This window comes from Lathyrus oleraceus, chromosome 4 (genome assembly GCF_024323335.1).
Source record: "Lathyrus oleraceus cultivar Zhongwan6 chromosome 4, CAAS_Psat_ZW6_1.0, whole genome shotgun sequence".
NCBI lineage: Eukaryota > Viridiplantae > Streptophyta > Magnoliopsida > Fabales > Fabaceae > Lathyrus > Lathyrus oleraceus.
Genome location: NC_066582.1, coordinates 393,441,454 through 393,459,754, shown reverse-complemented (window position 1 = coordinate 393,459,754; position 18,301 = coordinate 393,441,454).

Here is an 18,301-nt window from a genome sequence, read left to right as displayed (position 1 = left end):
ACCGGTTAACACTGTTATAAATTGTGAAAAATGTTGAGTTTTGCCTGCGTTAACCGGTTAACCTATAGCGTTAACCGGTTAACACTGTTGCGTTTTGCCTGGAAGTGTAATTTTCCTGCGTTAACCGGTTAACCTATAGCGTTAACCGGTTAACACTGTTGCAGTATGTAAAAAATGGTTGATTTTTATGATGTAAGTGTAATTGGTGATTGGCCTATTGTATCCAATTGTGATAAATAAATTCGTGGAGTCTATGTTGCGAAATGTTGATGCAAATATGTTGATAAGTTGTTTTTGTGGAAAATATTAAGTTGTAGGCTGATGAGACAAAGTTGAATATAAGTTGTTTTGTTGAAAATGCTGAGTTGTAGGCTGATGAGCCAAAGTTGATTTTTAAGTTGTTGTTGCTGAAAAAGCTGTTATGTTGTCGTTGTTATTATGTTGTGGAACTTCAAGTCGTACATGCCATATACATTCATATGCATTAAGTCGGGGCTTTTGCTCACACCACGTTGGCCTGGATTGGCAAAATTATGGGGCTTTTGCTCACACCACGTTGGCCTGGATTGGCAAAATTATGGGGCTTTTGCTCACACCACGTTGGCCTGGATTGGCAAAAATTCTAAGTTGAAAGTTGAAGGCTTATGCCTTGATGCCCACTAAACTGGCAATGATTTTAAGTTGGGAGTTTTACTCCAAATGGTACCACATGCATGAAGAGTCGAGTCTCATTGAGTTGCATTTACGTTGTGTTTGAATATGATGTTGAGTTGAATATGCTGCTACCGAATGCATGATATGATGTGGGTGATTAACGTGTAAAGTTACTTAACATAACATGATGATTTATAATATTTGTTATATCGATTGAGGAACTCACCCTTACAGTTATATTTTTCAGGTAACGAGCAGTGAGTTGAGTAGAAGCTAGTGCTTGAAGTCTAGAGTGGTTTTAGTGGGTCATGCTCTGATAGATGTAACATCGGGACGGGATGTTTTATTTGTTGAATAAATGTTAATTTTAAGATATTACAGATGTTGAATGTTTCTATCCGCTGCGAATTTTTAAAGAAGTGTTTATGTTGAATTAAATAATGAGCATGACTGATTTTTACGGTGAATTATGTGAAGTATTATGTGACACCCTTGGTGCATGATTACTCGGATATTGATTTATATGCTGTTGTTTTAATTAAATATTTGGGGTATTTTAGAAGGGTGTTACAGACTACACTTCAGAAATGTACCGTATGTTAGGTAGCATCTGAGGGGATGGACATCCGAACGGGTCGTACGTTAGACCGTCGCAGAATGAGTCGTCTGTTAGGCCGCATCTGATGATGAAAACGGTAGTCGTACGCCAGACTACACTTCAGAAATGTACCGTACGTTAGGTAGCATCTGAGGGTTGTAAGATCCAAACGGGTCGTACGTTAGACCGCGTTGGAGTTGCTGGAGTTCAGAATGGATCGTACGCTAGATCGTATCTGAGTTGCAGAATGAGCCGTACGTTAGGCTGTATCCGAAGAAGAAAGTAGTCGTACGCTAGACTATACCCCTGAACGTACCGTACGCTAGGCAGTATCCGAGGATTTGAAGGTCCAAATGGGTCGTACGTTAGACCGCATTGGAGTTGCTGAAGAAGTCATATGTTGGGCTGAATCAGAATGAACCGTACGTTAGGCTGTATCTGATAACCTGTATATGTTGTACTTGCAATAAATGTCTGGGATGGGCTTAAAGATGCCATCATTAGGAGGATATCGAAGTGTTGTCAGAATGAATGTTCCCATGAACTGTATTTGAAATATGTATCTGAATCTTGAATGTGATTGATAAAGGTGTCTGTCTGAATGAACCTTTTATTTTGACTATATCAGGAGGATAAATAACCTGCAAAGAAAAGTTAGCTTCATGCTATGTCATGATGCATGAGATGTTTCGTGTTATGCTAAAATAAATGTGAATGTTGTATGCATGCGTATGCTGTGAAAGGATGTAATGAATGAGCTATGCGTATGAGAAGTTCTGCTTGGGGACTCTACTGGGGAAAATAAATCCCCATCTACTGATTTGAGACATTTGTGTCGATGACCCTTTCTCGGCTGGGGATGCTTGATTTCTGTCTGATGGTGGAAATATTCAGCAGAGTCGGGCTGGAGATGGATGAGATGATCAGCCTGTCTGGCGATGCCGACCTCTGTTGGGGAATAGCTGGCTGTGCCGGGGAATACTGCCAATTTCTTCTGGGAAAAATAGGCTTGCTGGGGAAGAGAATTGGTAGCGGATTCATTGGAAGCATGGTTAGACCTTATCCTCGATCCTGAAGCCTTGTAGTAATTGCTATTGCTATTCTATGCATGTATTTTGGTAAACATTGGTCATATTCAAATGCATATATTAATTCAAATTAAATCAATGGACGTTTACGCAAACAAAACAGAAAAAGAAAAAACAAAAGCATCTTTTGAAAGAAGGTTGTATTGATTTTGAAAGAAGGCCTATAAACAGGCAATTTGTGTACAAGGAGACAGAAATCCTAGTAAGAGGAAATTGTCGAAAACAAAGAGAAGGCTATGTGGAAGAAGTCCTATTGATTTTAAGTCTACTACTGTCATTATGTCTTCAAGCATCTCATCCCCTGCTGTCGGATGGAAGTGATTGGCTTGTTCAGTCCCTTGAACTTGGATGAAGTTGACTAAGAACGGGACATAGTCATACGCTTTAATCCCTAATTTTTTCCTGGACCGCCTTTTCAGGTTTTCAGTCCACCAGGATACCCTTTTTTGCCCAAGCCGCCTTTTCAGGTTTTCGACTTGCCGGGTGTACATTTTTTTTATATATCCCTAATTTTTGCCCGAACCCTTTTGGTTCGCCGGGATGCCCTTACTTTTGCCTAGATACGTCGATCTAGCGGGTCTCTTTTATGCGTAGTATTTTTTAACTATGTCCGCGTTCACGGGATGTGGGAAGTCTTCACCATCCATTGTAGCGAGTATCATGGCTCCACCTGAGAATACCTTCTTAACTACAAATGGCCCTTCGTATGTGGGAGTCCATTTGCCTCTGGGGTCAGTTTGTGGTAGGATGATGCGTTTGATTACCAAGTCGCCAATTTGATACACTTGTCTCTTGACCTTTTTGTTGAATGCCCTGGTCATGCGCTTCTGATATATCTGCCCGTGACATACAGCCGCAAGTCTCTTCTCATCCATCAAATTTATCTGATCGAGTCGAGTCTGAATCCATTCGTCTTCGTCTAAGCCCGCCTCTTTCATGATCCTTAGAGAGGGAATCTGAACCTCTACTGGTAAAACGGCTTCCATTCCGTAGACTAAAGAGAAAGGAGTTGCCCCTGTCGAAGTTCGTACCGAAGTACGATAACCATGAAGAGCAAATGGTAACATCTCATGCCAGTCTTTGTATGTTACCGTCATCTTTTGTATAATCTTCTTAATATTCTTATTAGCCGTTTCTACAGTGCCGTTCATCTTTGGCCGGTACGGAGAAGAGTTATGGTGTTTTATTTTGAACTGCGTGCAGAGTTCAGTAATCATCTTGTTGTTCAAATTAGTGCCATTGTCAGTGATAATCCTCTCAGGGACGCCGTATCGGCAGATGAGGCTGTTCTTGATGAATCGTGCCACCACATTCTTAGTAACAAAAGCAAATGAGGTTGCCTCCACCCACTTTGTGAAGTAATCAATAGCAACAAGGATGAAACGATGTCCATTAGAGGCGGTAGGTTTAATTTCGCCAATCACATCAATGCCCCACATTGCAAAGGGCCACGGCGCGGTCAACACGTTTAATGGAGCAGGAGGCACATGTACTTTATCCGCATAGATCTGGCACTTATGACAAGTTCTGGAGTGATGGTGGCAATCAGTTTCCATGGTAGACCAATAATACCCTGACCTCAGAATCTTCTTGGCCATTGTATGTCCACTAGAATGAGTCCCAAAGATACCGTCGTGCATGTCTTCCATAATCTTCTCTGATTCCTTTCTATCCACACAGCGAAGCAAAGTCGAATCATGGTTACGTTTGTACAATATTCCATTACTCAAAAAGAATTTAGCGGAGAACTTCCTCAGAAATTTCCTGTCATTGATGGATGTCCCTTCAGGGTATTCCTGAGCTTCTAAATATCTTTTTATCTCGTGGAACCAAGGCTTCTCTTCTACTTCATCAGCGTTAAGTTCATAACAATATGCTGGTTCGTCTAGTCGTTCAATGGTAATCCGGGGAGCTTCATTGTCCCATCTGACTCTGAGCATAGATGACATGGTAGCCAATGCGTCTGCCAACTGGTTCTCCTCTCGGGGAATATGTTCGAACGTGATCTCTTCAAAGTATGGGATTAATGTCAACACCTGCTCTCGATAGGGGATGAGGTTCGGATGTTTAGTGTCCCATTCCCCTTTGACCTGACTGATTACTAAGGCTGAGTCTCCATACACCCTCAAAAACTTGATTCTCAGGTCTATAGCAGCTCTGAGTCCCAAAATACATGCTTCATACTCAGCCATATTGTTGGTACACTCAAAACATAGTCTAGCGGTGAAAGGCGTAGGGCCACCCTTGGGGGAAATGATCACGACGCCAATACCGTTGCCCAATGCGTTAGACGATCCATCAAAAACCATAGTCCATCGGGATCCCACTTCGGGTCCTTCATTCGGTCCAGGTTCTTCATAATCAGTAACAAGCATGACATCCTCATCTGGGAACTCAAAATTCATAGACTGATAATCATTCACGGCCTGATGAGCCAAATGATCAGCTAGCACGCTTCCTTTGATTGCTTTTTGGGTGGTATACTGGATATCATACTCTGTTAAAATCATCTACCATCTTGCTATTCTTCCGGAGAGGGCGGGTTTCTCAAATATGTATTTGATAGGATCCATCTTAGAAATCAACAAAGTGGTGTGATTCAACATATACTGTCTTAGTCGGCGAGCAGCCCAGGCCAAAGCACAGCAAGTTTTCTCGAGCAGTGAGTATCTTGTTTCACAGTCGGTAAACTTTTTGCTAAGGTAGTATATGGCATACTCTTTTCGACCGGACTCGTCATGTTGTCCCAACACGCACCCCATTGAGTTTTCTAAAACGGTTAAATACATGATTAGAGGTCTTCCCTCAACTGGTGGCACCAGAATTGGAGGTTCTTGGAGGTACTTCTTGATTTTGTCGAAAGCTTCTTGACATTCATCATTCCATATCATCTCCTGATTTTTTCTCAGTAACTTGAAGATGGGTTTGCAAGTAGCGGTCAAATGGGAAATAAACCGGGCAATGTAATTCAAACGTCCCAAGAAACCTCTGACTTCTTTATCCGTACGGGGAACTGGCATTTCTTGAATAGCTCTCACCTTGGCCGGGTCAACCTCAATACCTTTACCACTGACAATAAAGCCCAAGAGTTTACCAGATCTTACTCCAAAGGTGCATTTGTTCGGGTTCAATCTCAACTTGTATTTCTTCAGCCTCTCAAACAGTTTGTATAAATGATCGAGATGTTCTTCTTCAGTATGAGACCTGGCTATCATATCGTCCACATATACTTCTATTTCATGATGGATCATGTCATGGAACAAAACCACCATAGCACGCTGGTACGTTGCTCCTGCGTTCTTTAAACCAAACGGCATTACTTTATAACAGAAGGTGCCCCATTGCGTCACAAACGTAGTCTTCTCCATGTCCTCAGGTGCCATTTTGATCTGGTTATAACCCGAGAATCCATCCATGAAGGAGAATACCTTGTGTTGAGCGGTGTTGTCTACCAGAACATCAATGTGTGGCAGTGGGAAATCATCCTTGGGACTCGCTCTATTCAAATCTCTGTAATCCACACACATTCGCACCTTACCATCCTTCTTTGGCACTGGTACCACATTAGCAACCCATTGAGGATAAGAAGTAACCGCCAGAAAACCAGCATCGAATTGTTTCATGACTTCGGCCTTGATTTTCTCGGACATTTCAGGACGCATGCGACGAACCTTTTGCTTAACAGGACGACAATCTTCCTTCGTCGGCAAACGATGCACTACTATATCGGTATCCAGCCCTGGCATGTCTTCGTAAGACCAAGCAAAAATCTCCACATAGTCATGTAGCATTTGAATCAATCTTCTTTTGACACTGATTTCCAAGCCTGCTCCTATTTTGACTTCTCTCTTGTCCACCTCGGTACCCAGATTTACAGTCTCAACTGACTCCTCATGCGGCTGTATAGTCCTTTCTTCTTGTAGTAACATTCTGGCAAGTTCTTCAGGTACTTCACAATCTTCCTCACTTCCATCTTCGGCTCGGTAGATCGGATTTTCAAAGTCATAATGAACAGTAGTAGAACTATTATCAACAGGATCCAGAGTGGATAGGGATCTGCAATTCGTTACGTGCGTGTGTGTAAGAAAACATAGCTTGTTTGAAAGATAATAGGAAAGACAAAGAGCGCAATATTTGAATGCAAAACGTCCATTGATTTATTGAATATAAATATGCTTATGAAAATGACAAAACCCCTAGCCATTGTGCCTCGGGCATAGACACAATGCTTTAAGAAGTTTGATTGTAAAAGAAAATTAAAATTTGCAATTCTAGAATAAACAATAACAATTACTCCTGACTAAAGGAAATCGGGATAATGTCTTCAGTCTTCCAATTGTTGAGTCCGTCACCAATTGTTGGGAAAATCCAGCTATCCAAGTCGCAATCACTATCAGCATCTTCCATAGCATTAATCTGATTTTTGACTATCTTTCCAGAGTTAAACCCCAGGCCAGCTTTATCAGACTTGTACGGTACATTGATCAGTTGACCCCAACCAGCACGATCACCATTTTCAATCGCGGCTTGAGCATCTTTCAGAGAGATCATGACAGGGGGAGCACGAACAACCTTGGGCACAAGGGGAGTTGGCTTAAGGACAGGACTGGGTGGAGGAACCACTTCAAATGACTGAGAAGGAGTCTCAAAGAATTCACCATCCATCTCGACGTATTTGAAGGCTTGCACACTACTGACAATATACTCTTCTTCTCCACATACAGTGACAACCATGCCTGCTATTGGATACTTCAGCTTTTGATGAAGCGACGAAGCTACCGCACCTGCCCCATGGATCCAAGGGCGCCCCAACAAGCAGGAGTAGGCGGGACGAATGTCCATCACGTGAAAGGTAGTGTTGAAGACTTGAGGTCCTATCTTGATAGGGAGAACCACTTCACCATAGACAACACTCTTCGCACCATCGTAAGCACGCACCACAACATCACTAGGTTTCAGTTCAATGCCTTTGTAGTCAAATTTATCGAGTACAGCTTTCGGGAGCACATTCAAGGAAGAGCCGTTGTCGATCAACACGTGAGCCAGGGTGATCCCCTCACACTCGATGGAGATATGCAGAGCTTTATTGTGATTCTTTCCTGCTGGCGTCAGGTCAGCATCGGAAAAGCCTAGGCCATTGTCAACAGTCAAATTAGCAACATAATGTTCGAATTGATCGACGGATGTTTCTTGAGGCACATGAGCGGTCTTCAAGAATTTCATCAATGCATTGGCATGGGATTCAGAGGATAATAACAAGGACAACATTGAGATTTTAGACGGAGTATGCCCCAATTGTTCCACTACATCAAAATCGCTCTTACGGATGATTTTCAGCATCTCTTCCATTTCCTGTTTGGCAACATCTTCAGAAGTAACTTCGACCGATGTCTCTGACTGAGGAGGATTGACTGGTCTTTTTCCTCGAATTTCGGGAGCGGGAGGTGAGATTTCTGGGGAGTAGATCCTTCCACTTCGAGTAACTTTACTAGTCCCCACAATATCATTAGGATTAGCAGAACTACCAACCTGCTTTATGCCATGGATGTAAACGTCGCCTCCATAGTTCCACGGAATAGCTTTGCTGGAGGAATATGGCACGGGGCCAGGTGCGGTAATAATCAGGGGAGCCACTTTGGGCTCAGCGGTAATCTTCACAGGCACTCTAGTAGCGGTAATCTTCACTGGAGCTTTGGACCTAGCAATCACAGATACCTCTTCAATAGAGTTGTCCACCTTAGGAACCCTTTCAAATAGAATTGTACGATCATCCATCAGCCGTTGAATGCCGTTCTTCAACTTCAAACAATCATTGGGTCGGAGTACACAGAGATCGCAATCTTCAGCACAACCTGGAAATAAACCAGCTTGCAATAAATTCTTCTTAACGATCAGGAGAGGAGATGCTAAATCAGCAACGTCAGTAACGTGAGAATTGTCGTCCACAACATTAACATTCTGGTCATGATTAGGCATAGGTGCTGTGATGACATTGGGGGTCGCCGGAGGATCAAATTCAATTTCTCCAGCGTCGATCATATCCTGAATCTTGTTCTTCAACAACCAGCAATCATTCGTATCATGCCCGGGGCTATCGGAGTGATAGGAACACCTGGCGTTGGGATTATAACGAGGAGAAGTAGTGTTGGGATTTGCAGGAGGGCCTCTGAGGGTAATCAAATTGGCCTTTAACATACTCTGCAGTGCTTGGGTTAAAGTCATATTGATCTTGGTAAACTGTCTTCTCGACCTGTCTTGTCTGTGTTGGAAGTTCTGAGATGGCGGTGCGGCAATTGTAACTGCCCCAACAGTATGGTCACGATTCTTCTTGTTATGCTTCCTCTCACTGTACACAGCATTTGATTCATTCTTTCCCTGATAGGACTTTTTGGTGCTTGCAGAAGTAGCTGCCTGTATCTTTCCACTTCGAATGCCGCTTTCAACCCGTTCACCTGTCAAGATAAGTTCAGTGAAACCTGACGAGGAACTTCCCAGTAGATGGCTGTAGAATGGGCCAGTCAGTGTACCCATGAACATGTCCACTAACTCTCGATCAGTCATAGGGGGTTTGACTCTGCCAGCCAAATCTCTCCACTTTTGAGCATATTCTTTGAAACTTTCTTTAGAGCCCATAGTCATATTTTGTAGCTGTAGCCGAGTAGGCGCTAACTCAGAATTATACTGGTAGTGCTTGTAGAAAGCTGTTGCTAAATCAGTCCATGTGCGGATGTTAGAGCTCTCAAGCTGATAATACCACTCTAACTGTGTGCCAGACAGACTCTCTTGGAAGAAATGGATCCACAGTTTCTTATCAGTAGTGTGCGGCTGAATCTTTCTCACATAAGCCCTTAGATGCATCTGAGGACAAGAGGCACCATCATACTTAGTGAAAATGGGAACCTTGAATTTGCGGGGAATGACCACATCAGAGACCAGACCCAAGTTTTCGAAATCCAGACCGGGCACTTTCTGCCCCTCCATAGCTAGCATACGTTCTTCCAGCAACTTGTACTTATCATCCTTCGGAGAGTACTGTTCATGTTCATAATCTTCATCGTCGTCCTCAGAATTGACGAGATTAGGATTCTCATCTTCCGAATCATTCTCGGTCTCTTCTTCTGAATCCTTCGGAATTCTAATCTTGACTCCTGTAACCTGTCCCTTAAGCCTTCTCCCCGGGTTGATGTAACCCACAGGTTTCTGGTCCTTCTTCTTCTCCATCAAAAGAGCTTTCAGTTCTTCCTGCCCCTTAGATAAGCTCAGCATCATTTCCTGGAATTGAGCATTCTGGGCCTGGAGATCTTTGACAGTTTGTTCGAGAGCCATTGTTCAATCTGTTTGAATCTGCTGGAATCTGTTTGATAGGAAAATCGTGAGAACACTGATCCTTTAGAATACCTGTTATGCGATGCAATGCAATGTATGAAATGTTTTCAAGGACTTTCGGGATTTAACTTTGCATAAACTAACAAAAAGAGCTTTTTTTTTTTTTTCTCTTTTGTTTTTGTTTTTTTCTGTTTTTTTTTTAGCAGAGTTAAATCCCTAAATCCTTGAAATGGTTAGTACAATGCCATGATGTTATGATGTTATGTTGTTATGATGTCATGTTGTTAGATAAATAACAAGCACAAGCAAGTCACACAACAATCATTCCTAGGTTTTAAGGCTTGCGTGAGTTCCATAGGTAAATACCCTCCCCACTGAAGTTTGGTTGGTTCAACCTGTCTTAGAATAGTAACCGGGTTCTAGAAGGATCTCAAATCATTGACCTTTCCTTAAGTCCACTTCAGTGCAACACCAAGTGGTTGACCGAAGCTTCCCTAAAGTCCAATCTCAAAGAGTGTAGTATCGAGTCTCAACCAACTCCAGTCGGAACCGAAGCCAGTTATCTCACTACTTTCTAATGGCCAGGATGAGTCAATTAGGGTTCTAAAGGTCTGGTTAATGCTTTTATGACACCACGCGAATGCCAAATATTTCCTCAACTAACATGAGGAACATCAGGACATCCAAAGTGCCACATTAACCGTAGCCATCATTTTGACCATTCCAGTATACGCCGGACAGTCGCGATGATCTCTTGCTACTTACCTAAGGTACACTAGATCCGGGTGTAGGATCTTTCACTCAAGCATAACATACCCAAGCAATCCCTTAAAAATAAATCAGACAAATTGAATAAGTGATCTTGTTTTTAAGGTAACCTCTCTTTTTAAGGTCCCCAGCAGAGTCGCCAGTTCTGTCATACGGTGAACTGGACTTTTTTGTGGTTTTAATCGCAATGTCGCGGTTAGCAAGAGTCGCCACCGACTTTTCTTTTATCCAATAAGGAAAGGTGGAAAAGAACAGGAAAAACCTTAATTTAGATTTTGGGTTCGGGAGGTACATTATACAAAGGGAAGGTGTTAGCACCCTTTGTATCCATGGTTATCCATGGGCTCTTAATTGCTCGATCACTTATATTATTTTTGTCTAAAAAAAAGTGTTTGTGAATTGTTTAGAAAAATTGTTTTGAAAAGAGAATTTAACTTTGTAATGATTCTTGTATGAATGTATACAAAGTGATTATCTCGTTTAGTTTTGAAAATTGTTTAGAAAAATATAACTCGGTAATGATTCTAGTATGAATGTATACCAAGTGGTGATTTTCTGAAGGTATTTTGAAAGGTGTGAGGTGTGAAAAAATGTTTTAGGTTGTGAGCCAGCAATTAAGAGTTATACCGACCCAAGGTCTTTATGAGTATTTCCTATCCTTATGAGGGTAAAACTGTCCTTATTATTGAGAAATAAGTAGTTTTATCCTTTGGATGTAAAAGGGTCATCGTAGGGTCATCGATTGGTCATTGAAGGCAACAGTTACGAGGATACCTTAGCATTCGAAGGGACTATCATCTTTTAACCGTAGGCAACATCGGAGGGTCATCGAGGGACAAAGTTGTATATTCGAAGGCAACATCCGAGGGACTATAATTTATTTTATGATGATTTAACCGAAGGGTCTTTGCTAAGGGTATCCCCACGTTCGCGGGACATGACCGTAATATCGTAATCGTAAGGCAACAAAGAGAGGTCCAAGATCACTTATTCAAAGGCAAAGTTTTACAATTAATTATATAATTAGGATGAAACTCCACATTAAAATTATTAAAAATAATATATTAAAAAAATTAATACATTAGAAATTAATACATTAAAAATTAATTTAGGGTGAAACTCCACAAGGGTATCCCACAACTAAAGTGGAATACCTAGCCAATAACCTTTTCCTGGGATATGCGAACCTTTACGAAACTCAAAAAAAAAAAAAACATGTCAGAACACCAAATCAGGGTGCAATCGAAGATTACACCGGAGAAATATCACAACAATAAATAGGATAGGATGAATAATGCATGGCTATGATAAAACATAAAAAAAAAATAGAAAAGTCAGCTACTGTCTCGTTCGCCTCTGCCTCGCCTAGCGAAGGCCAGGCGAATACTCGCCCCAGGCTCGCCTAGCGAGGTGCTAGCGAGCGGCCACGGATTTTGAATTTGAAAACAGCCCCATGTTAGGAACTTTGAATTTTATGGCATTTTATCACAGGAATAACATGGTCAAACATTCAGGGTATTCAGGCATATTTAAATTCCCATACGAAAGCAAATTATATATCAACATTTTATCATGATGCATTATATATGTAGATATGGCCAATTGAAAGTATAAACAATAGAGATACGCAAACCTGTTTTCCAATTCAAGGTTGAAGGGATTGACCACTTGTAGTATCGGAATAAGTTAGGCAGCGGGAATTGGACGGCGATGGCTTCGGTGCAGATGGGCTGCCTTCAGGGTTTCTTTACTCTGAATTCTCCGGGTAGGCAGGGTTCCTATGCCAAAACTTCTATTCGTTCTTCTCTGTTCTCCTCCTCTTTTTTTTCAGTGAATCTCCCAGTGTAACTCCAAGTGTCCTTTCCTCTACTGAAACTTCAGTATTTATAGACTGATTTCGTGGGTAATGGGCTTGGAATGAGGGAGACCCAAGTCCAAAATAATTTGTTATATTTTATTTATTTATTTTAATTATTTAATTAATTAATTAATTAATTAATTAATTAATTAATTAAAAAAAAATTCTTTTTTTTTTTTTTTTTTTTAGTGATAATGGTGACCTAATGGGCTCAGAATGAAGCCCGAAATTTTTGTTGTCTGTCAGCTTCGCTAGGCGAGCGCGTAGCGAACAGGCCAGTTTGGGCCATTTTCTGGATTGGGCCATCCGTGAGCTGGGCCTTTGTTTCTTCAAGATCAGTGTTATATATGAGTCGGAATGCCTTGCAAAATGTCTTGAAATATTAATGGGCAAATTTTGGGGTATGACAAAGTGAACAATAGGCTTGCATTTCTGGAAGTAATAAAATGTTAAAAGTTATTTTCATTATTTCTTGAAATGCACCCCTGATACAATTTTTGGAACTTAAAATAGAAACTGATTTCACAAAGTATTAAATTTTGGTTGTTGATATTGAATGAAGCCTTAATTGTTACCATTAAATTGAAATTTGTTTTCGGTAATGGGAATTTCATGCCATGGGGTAGAATAAAGTGTTTAGAACTTAGATTATGTTGTTTTATATTGATTTTGCTGGAAAGCGAGCGTGCTATTTTATGTAAAGGTTTTGAATTTTGTGTTATGTTTGATGTTTTTTCATCTCTGAGTCCATGGGACACAATTAGATAACTTGGAGATAGATATTTCATGCTATTTAATAATCCATAAGCATGAAATGGAGATGAAGCTGCCAATGAGACTGAAGTTGTTTCTCGTAGCAGAGGTGGAAGTTTGAAGGCTTGGTTCAATAAGTCTCTAAATTTCATTATGTGTGGTTTAGGAACTTGTAAAGTAGGAACGGTGTCACAAGTTTACTGACTTGCGTATTTTACCTTATAACAAGGCTGAAATAAAAAACATATTATTGATAGTTGTTCCACTATAAGCATAAGTTGTTTGTTTAATTTCTAATTTAGTTTCTAGTTTGATTTAAATTGTTTTGATTAATAACACACATAGATTTGTAAATCCAATGTATTATAGTTGAAATGATTATTTACTGGATCAAATATGACAGATCTCCATGTTTAATTCTAAATTCTCTTGATTTGGTGACCTGAGGAGGTTACGAATTGGTAAATCAGAGTCTATATCTAAAATCCTTGAAATCATAGGAATTAAAAGTCGATTCCCACAAACGACACCATTGCTCCATTTAAGAACCATAAATGGATGGATTGGTGAACTGAATATCTTGAAATGGTGGTGCTAATCTTTGTTACAGTGGTTCAGGGTGGACCTTTATGGTTAGCACTCCAACTACCAAGTCAGTTCAAGACTCGAGATGAATATAGTAAAAAATGGAGATAAAAAAGTGTACCTTGACTTGTGTAAACTGACTTTATACTTCGGGCCGAGTACAATGGATTTAAGATGAATTGGGCTTTGGCTATTTAGGCCTTTGGTCGACCCATAACAAGTATGTATGTTAATTTTAGACACTTAATTTAGTTTCTAATGCAGCTTTTAGGTATTTACTTGTCAAAAAGTACATGTGTGCATGATATCCATACAAGGGTAGGGGATACTCAAAGGCCTTAATAGGTTTATATTTTTTAGTGTGGTTAGGGCTTATCCACGATGGCGAGAGGCCCTGTATGATGGTGTTACAACATTTACAGGGGTTTTAGAGGGCCAACTCATGTGACTTGAGGGGCTTTGAGTATAAGCGATAGGCTTGGGTAAAATGTGATTTATGTAAGTTAAGATTTCCTTTTCTCCTGTTAGGGTAGAAGTATTTATATATGCCCTTAGGCCTAAGACTTAGAACACCCTTAGAGACGGTAATTGTTCCCCATTATCTAAGGGATGTTGTTGACTACCTAGTGAAGGGATAATGTCATTGTGCACGTGTCTTATTAGGAAGTTGAACCCCCATACTACACAAAGGTAGCTCCTAGACATAACCTCATGGGGAGAGAACCCTAGTATCACCCTTATCTGGGGCTCTCACAAATACAATGCTATGCAATTCCTCAAGCATAAAGGCTTTGTAGATGGAGAAGTGTTTTAAAGGCTTCGTTCGGGTTCAGTCCTGCAATCCAAGGTGAGCATTTCAGAAAGGGACAAGTTCAGTATTTTGGGATGTAACCCCTTTAAATGGGAGGCGTGTCCCTCAACCTAGGGGAATATTTTTAAGTGGGAGGCAAGTCTCTAAGCTTTGGGCGAGTCGCTCAACTGAAGGTAACCTTTTTAAGTGGGAGGTGAGTCCCTCAACCGGAGGAGATCTTTTTAAGTGGGAGACGAGTCCCTCCTTTTTTGTTGGCTTAACCCTTCTTCTTGAGGGTGAGTCACCTCCCTATTGTCAGGTGTCCCCTGATTAACCAGGATGTCAGCTACAAACATCAATCAATCATTCAGACAATCATGCTTACTTCCATTTAATATAAGAAATGATGGCCAATTTTTTGAGACCTTAAACACTAGTCCCACGTGTCGTAAACGTACTAAGATTTTCAAATTCAGGGGAAGTCTAAAAGGTTCCTTATGGCTTTAACTCCCTTATAAAAGCCTCTCATTCCAATTCCTTTCTCTATTTTGTTCCCATAACTTCCACAAACTCCTTTGAAATGCATAACTTCTCTACACATCTGTAGTTCTTCGTTCGCAACCTTCTCATGTATGGATTTCATTTTCTTTCCCATCCTTCTACAGTAGTTGTGAGTAGGTATTATAAAGAAATATTCAAAATAGGGTTTAGGTTAGTGTAGCGTTGAAGGTTTTAAGGGTCATAATAAACTCCTTTAACGATTGTGGCAGTGGCGGTGATTTCTTTTTCTTCTTTTATTTTCCCATGATAAAAAAGATAATGGTTTCCCCATCTATCGTGCCTAAGGACGCTAAAGACATATGGCCTTACTAAACTTTTGACAAATAAATCCTATCTTTTTGCACGGGAGCAAAGGTTTCTTCCTCAAGAGATAAAGGGATGGTTATCCTGAAGGCTTGTTCACCATCATAGAGGGTTACCTTGTCTGTTTCTTTTGATCCACCCTCCCTTATTTCTACTTATACCTATAATTTTTCAAGCATATGGGAGTTTTCTTCTCTTTTTACCTTTCATCGTCGAGGTTTTGAAGGGGTTTTTATTAGGATTTTTAACTTTCAAGCATATGGGTTTTTATTAGGGCTTTTAAGGTGGTATGTAAAATTCTGGAGAATTCCCCTACCGTGGAGGTACTTTTCTCCTTTTATGCTACCATACCTTCAAAATGCGGTTGAATGTCCTTAGGAGACCTGCCAAGAAGGGTCCCTTTTAAGCCTCAATCCAACCATTACAAGAATTGGAGAGACGGGTTTACCTGAGCAAGGGGCAAGAGGAATTTCTCGTAGCGTTAGGGGATAATGGCGCCCCTCTTTCCCTTGGCAAGGATATATGAGCTCGTGGCGATCACAAGATATAAAAGTAAGTACCTTACCCTTGAAGGGGCGATGATCGTTCACCTCATGGGTAAGTTTAAGTTCATGGATTCACACACAACAATTGATCTGTGGCTGAAGGGTGGTAATTATCTTGTTGATTACTTGGGTAAGTCTTGAATAATTTGGCTTATGGTTACTTTCGGAATAACACATGTGAGCAATATGCATTATTTTATGCACATTATGATACTTGAGTCTCATTTAATCTTTTCTTTTGTTAAGTAATCTAGTGGTTATAATTCTCTCTCTTTAAAGGTGAATTAGTGAGATATCATAAATTCAAATTCGCGCTTTTATATCTGATGTTCTTGTAGAGCTACTAACTTATTTAATCTTACCTATATTAAGTTTTATGAAACATTTATTATTTATAAATTCAATGTATGCATAGTTGTCAATTTGGCTTTTTTTATGACGTTGCTATCTTTTATTGTAGGTATTTTGCGTGCAAACCAAGTGTGTTTATGGATAAAGATTGAATGACTTTATTAATTGATAACTTTGATAATTTTGTCACTATCTCTTTAAATATAATATTATCTCTAATATTCATAAAGTTACTAAAATTAGTAAATAGTAAAGCCACTCAATTCATTTTTGTCGGTCATTGTAGAAAATATGTATGACTTTCTTCATTATACAACTAATGTTATTACAGTTGTTGTGCACTACTAGTATATCAAATTTTTTTATTCATTAATTTGATTCCATATCTCAATTTTATTTAATAATTTATATTTATATAATATATATTTGTTATAAATCCTAATAAATTGATTTACAAAATATCTAATACATTTTTAAGATGACAATACCATGAATACACATAATTTCATCTTTACTAAGGTTTATCTTTTATGCGGCTTATGTTTTATGGACTGGATACATGTTCAGTTTTTTTGATAGGTTCAGAAAAACATTTTTCTCCTACATGACCTCATGTTAGACAGACTATGTACATATTTGGTCTCTTGGGCTAAGTTGCCAAGAGAGTCCAGCCCATGGATAACTTGTCCAACAAAACATAGTCTAGTTTAGGCAACTAATTGACCAGGTTGATCATGTAAACCCAAAACTAATATGGAGTCAATATTTTAATTGATATGCGAGGGATATCATAATTATAGATGATTGAGTGAATTATGGAATGAGATTTGGTAATCAAGTCTAATTGTCAATTGCCATTAAGGAATCTTACTAAGTAGAGACAATCACATTAAATGACCTTTGATGGGACTTAGATACACATTGGGTCAAAACTACTATATAAGAGGATTAGCATAAGGAGAAAGGACACACACAATTCATAGATAATTCAATAGAGCATTCAAATATAAATTTACTAACCATTGCTGGTAGAGTTATTACTTGTTTACTTTTATGAGTATATTTGGTGCCCACTGTGGGGCTTGATAAATATAAATTGGGCAACACAAACCAATCCTAACAACATTTTGAACCCATCTCACAATGATGAGGGTTGCCACCAGTAGCAACAATAACAACAACAAAGATCGAGCTGACATAGCATATGTGCTAGCCTCTATTAATGAGTTGTGTCACCATAAGGAAGCATTACATAAGATTATTTGTGACCTACAACAACAACATGCAGAGCATGAATTAATCAAGGAAGAGGAGTCCATAGATCCCAAATCAATCACAATAAAGTTTTGAGATGCCCGAGTCCCCGACACTTCCAAACCACCATCGCTGGTATCATTTGAAAGCAAGAGTGATCCCTAGAAGCACATAATTGCAATCAACACTTTGATGTCTATTATCGGGGTGAATGACTTACTGAAGTGAAAATTGATGGTCGAGACATTGAATGAATCCACCCGTTTGTGATATATATATATATATATATATATATATATATATATATATATATATATATATATATAAGCCTTTTGAGGTTCTTTTTATCAATTTACTAGGATCTGATAAGAAATATGGTTCATCATTTCTTGTCCAGCAAGCACATAAAAGATTCCACGACCAGCCTGTTCAATGTTTACCTGAGCTCTTTTGAGTCCCTGCATGAGTATTTGTCCAAATTTAATAAGGATACCATCAATGTGTCTAACCCAAACCAAGAGATGTTTGTTGGAACTTTCTAGAACGCCCTCAAAGCTGGACACTTTAACTAGTCATTGGTCTAGAAGTCAACATCCTCAAAGGAAGAGGTCATAGTAAGAGAGGAGTGTTATATCAAAGAAGAAGAAAACAATGTAAAAAAGAGAACTCGAGATGTGAGAGAGAGGGGTCACGAAAAACTTGAGAAAATCATCTAGGACATATACAACACCAAGTTCATTCCCAAAACCGTTGCCCCAAAAGAAGATGCAATGGGGAGTGATTTAGATAAGTAATGCAAGTATCATAAGATACATGATCACCACTTAAATTATTATCACCACTTGAAGCAACAAATTGAAAAGAATA